This window comes from Vulpes lagopus, chromosome 12 (genome assembly GCF_018345385.1).
Source record: "Vulpes lagopus strain Blue_001 chromosome 12, ASM1834538v1, whole genome shotgun sequence".
Lineage (NCBI taxonomy): Eukaryota > Metazoa > Chordata > Mammalia > Carnivora > Canidae > Vulpes > Vulpes lagopus.
The window spans coordinates 37,927,596-37,932,325 of record NC_054835.1 but is presented as its reverse complement, the minus strand read 5'-3'; positions in this window follow the sequence as shown (position 1 = coordinate 37,932,325).

Sequence of the window (4,730 nt, the reverse complement as noted above, 5' to 3'; positions counted from 1 at the left end):
ATTCTCCATCCCCCTCAGCCCAGGTCTTCGTCTCTGCTCTTTAACTCCAAGGAAACTCAGAGGTGGAGATCAGAGGAAGGGGCGCAGGAACGAACGGGAGCTACGTGGGTCGCTCGCCTTTCCGCGTCTAGGGGGGGCTCTTTGGGTGGCCGTTCGTGGGCTCTTTCCTCGGAGGCCCCTCTGGAGGGTAGACACTCACATGCAGATGTTTGTTTATTACACAAATATTTATTGAACGGTTACTATGTGCAGCCGCTGGGATAGAGCAGTGTACAAAACAGGTATGGATTCCTGCCCTCAGGGAGCTTCCCATCCAGCTTACAGACTCAGACGCGCGCGCACAGGATCTCGGACCCCTCGGAGGCACACCGAGGCACCCCAGACCCACACACTCACTCCTAGCCTCATCCAGCCACACCACTTGACTCTCCCAGAGCCGCAAACCCCAGGTTCGGCCCCGCAGGCACGCTTACAGACCCACGCCAGTTAGAGACCCACGATTGCGGAAGTGCCCGCAGACAGCAAGGTTACACTTGACCTCTAGGCGCACACACAAACACCTCACATAAACCTACACACAGCACCCGCAAAGGCTTAAGCCCCTGAAACTGGGTCTTGGAAGAAGTGAGGGGAGTCAGCCCGATGGCTTTATCCCAAGACCGGCGTGGGCCAAGGGAACGCAAGCTGACCCCCCTCCCCCGCTACTTCCTAAAGGAGGGGGCGGACGCCCTCAGGGACCAAAGGTCACACTCCCTCAGCGGGAGGTGGGGTGGCGGCGGGGAGAAGGCAGCCCTACGGGCTTCACCGACACTTCAAAGACCTCGCGCCCGGAACGCTTCCTGCGGGGGAGGGGCAGAGGGAGAGGAGAGGGGAAGACAGGCAGGGGGACTTGAGGGTGGAGGGGGCTGCCCCCCCTTCGGCGCACTGCCCCCCTGGCCGACTCTTCCGCCGGGACCGCCTCCTTTTCACCAGCACCTGTTCAACCGGAACATCAAGGGGCCGGGACCCGCCGCCACCCCTCCCTTCGCGTCTATTTAGTACCTTTCATCCGGGAAGGGGGGGAGGTGAATCCCCGCCCAAGGGGGGGGGGGAGTAGGACGGGGGAGAACTTGTCCTTGACCTGGTGTTTGGCGTCAGGGATTTACTCCCTAATCCCGGCGACACTGGCGTTTGGGGAGGTCGGGGAAGCTGAGCTCTGGGCAGCAGCCCTCCACCTCCCCTCACTCCTGCAGGGACCAGAGAATCCCGGAGGGCTGCCAGGACGGAGAAGCTCTGTCTAAACGGGCGCGGCGGGGAGGAGGCCCGTCTCTGCTGCTTCCGTGCCTGGGGGAGGGGGCCGAGAGCTAGGGGATTGTCGGGGCTGGCCCGAGGACCGGGATCCCTGCGAGGACTGCCAAGTGCCCGTATCTTGGTCTGCTTTGTGAACTTCGCTCATACGAAAAGTTAAGAAACAGACGAGAAGTCTCACTTAGGAGTTTCTAACGAATTACTTTTCCTAACAAGGATAAAACTTCCAGAAAATTGAACGCAAAAATGTCAGCTCCAGCCATGCACCGGTTTCGGAATATTTGAATATTTGCTTTCGGGACCGACCGCGGCCGAAGTGGCCGAAGTTCAGGTTTCGCCGGACGAGGGTCACTCGAAGGCCCATTGGTCCCTGCATCCAGGGTTGGGCAACGTGGAGTCTGGGGCGGCGGAGGCTTTGTCTCCGGTTCTCATCCCGTGGGGGTGCACCCCCGAAGATTGAGAGGTGAACGCGCGAGGATACTTGCACGTTTACTAAGTGTATTAAGAACACTGTTTCGTTTAATCCTTCCCATAACCCTTTGGGACCGGGGTTAATATCCCATTTTATAAATAGATTAGCTGAGGTTCTAGCGGATGAAGTGACTTGCCCAAAGTCACACAGCCTGAAAGCGGCAGAGCAGGGACTTGAACCCAGCCTGTCCTCCGCTGGGGCTGGGGCTTCGCCACCACGTGTTGGTCAAATGACTGTGTTTAACTGGTATGTCCACTCATCGCGAATGTTCCCTTCCGAGGTCTGGGGAAACCCGGTGCCGCGCGGGTTGGGCTGGATTCGTGGCGGGTGCTCCGAGGACTGAGCTGTGAAGCTCTTATTCCCGGTCTTCCACTGTTTTCCTGAGAACCTACTCTGTGCTTCAATCCACACCAAAGAGAGAAAGAGCAGGAGTCAGCCAACAAGTGGTTCAAGTTCGCCTTGCTCTGTTTGGCGTAACTGAGCACCGATTTGGGGTGTCACGCTGATCTCGGCTGTGCAGTTTTGGGCGAGTGACTTCACCTCTCAGGCTCAGCTCGTCCCTCTTAAATGGGTCGTTAACTCCCTCTGGCAAGTGCCAGAGTGAAGATCTAACGAAAATCCTTGGGGAAAGCACTGAGGCACACAGTAGGCGCTCAATCCCTGCTCTCCCGCTCTCCGCCCGCCCCTCTAAGCGTTCGGGGCAGCGCGTTCCCGCTCCCGCTTCCCGCCTCCGGCATCCCTGCCCGACTCGCGCGTCCCGCGGCTAAGGGACTGGGGCAGAGAGGACCAAACAGAAAATTATTTCCGCCCGCTCGGCCCGCCCCGCCCCGCCCCGCCCCGCCCGTCCCCGGAGCCAGAAGGGGATTGTGGGGCCGCCGCGGCCGCCGCCGGAGCCGAGCGGGGCGGAAGCGCGCGTCGCGCTGCTGCTCGGGCCCGACCGCGCCGGCCCCCGCACCTCCCGGCCCGGGACTGCGGGCTGTGGTCGGGGCGGTCCCGGGGCCCGAGGCGGCTGCCGCCGCGCGCGTTTCCACGAAGCCTGGCTCGCTGGTTCCCAGAACCGAGCGGGGGAGGCTGAGGAGTGTTGAGGTTTCGCTTCGGCTAGCCGGCCGGGCGCTTGGTTGCGCGGGTCCCGGGGGCTGGGGGCGCGCCCTCCGGATTAGAAAGCCCCGGGCTCCGGGAAAGAACTGCGCCGGCGCCCGCGGCTTTGCGTTTCCTTTGCGTCTCGCTTTCTCTCCCAAAGGCAAAGCTTCTGACCTTGGGGGCGTTCAGAGAGGTTAAGTCACTTTCTCTAGGTAACCCAGTCGGTAAGAGGCTTCAGGTGGTTTCCTGCCGGGTGGGAGAGCCTGGCGTGCCCGAAGAGAAAGGGAACGCGAGGGTCAGAAAGACCTGGATTCAAGACCCAGCCTAGCCACTTGCTGGCTGTGCTCTCCATTCCCCGGGCTCAGAATGCGGACGGTAGTCCCAACCCCAGGGGTGGTGTGAACAGTGACACTGTCAAGTGCCAGGCACAGCAAAGGGTGATTTCCCCGTCAAAGGTTATGTCCCTGCGGTGGTCTCTCCAGTAGGCCGGGCTGGGGTGCGAGGGCGGGTGGACAGGTTCTTTCCTAAGTCAGACATCCTGTGCAAGAGGGAAAGAAGTTCGATTTAAAGAGGAACTGATGGGACTGAGGGGATTCCCCGGCCATTAGGAGGCCACTCGTCATGATTATTGTAAATAGTGACTCTGCACGGGTGGGACTTTTGGCTTTTCAGATCTTTCTACAGAACAGCACAGTACTTAGTGTCAAATCCTGCCTCTGCCATTAGCTAGGAGTGTGACACAGCCTGGCTACCTCAGTTTGCCAATCTGGAACATGGGGATAATTGGATGCCCTCTTCCAATAGTCAGGGCTTTGGCAACTCCAGCCAGCCAAGATCCCAACAGGGGTTTTAAAAGTTGTGAGTGAGCCCAGGCAGTCCCCATTGATTACTTTAGGCACAAGGGACTTCTTTTTAGGGAGCTAAGATGGATAGGAAAGGAAGAGGTTCATGGGGTGAAGCAGCCATCTGGAATCTATTCCCAGCCCTGCCCCTAGCCAGCTGTGTGACCTTGGGCAAAGCACTTGCCCTCTCTGGCATTTGGTTGGGTCACCAGATCTTGAGAATCTCCTTGGAGTTAACATTTTGTGGTTGATGACTTTGCTCCTGGGAAGTTTCCAGGCTGAGAGATGACAGAAGGATAGTGTATTTGTCCTGCTGTGTTCCCCTTTTCCACCAGTTCCTCCTGAGGTCTAATCTTCATTCCTCCTGTTACAGTTGCCATCACGACAGAAGTTGAAAACGTTGTATTATTCAGTCTTTTAGCAGACACTCCATTGAATCATCTTGGATGGGCCGGCCATAGGAGAGACACAGCATCCAGGATGGTCGGAGTGACAGACATATAGAGAAATAACTTCAAGGGTATAAGAGCCATGCTAGTGCTCAAAACAGTGCTAACACGGGCAGGAGGGAAGTAATTATGTTTATGGAGCCAGAGAAGGTCTCAGCTGGGACCAAGTGGGTACAGGCAGATAAGAGACAGAAGAGCATTCCAGGCAGGGTGGACAGCACGTTCAAAGGCACAGAGGTAGGAACCAGCAAAGTACTAGAGTTGTGCCTTGTGGCAGAGACAAGGTGGTATATGTGGCAGGAGAGCAGGAGGGAGGGTTAGAGGAATAGCCTTAAGGCAAACACTAGATTAAGGGGAATTTGGTTATTTTGCTAAGGGGTTTGGACTTAATCCTGAGGGCAGTGGGGAGTCACTAAGGGCTTTTAAGAGGTGCAAATGCTGGTTGTCAAGTTTGGGGTTGGTCAGTGTTGGGAGAGGCTAGAGGTTGGGAGATTGGTTAGGATAGCAATTCTCAACCTTTAAAATGCATGGGAATCCCTGGGGGGTCTTGTTAAAATGCAGATTATGAGTCAGTAGGTCTGAGGTGGGGGTCTGAGATCC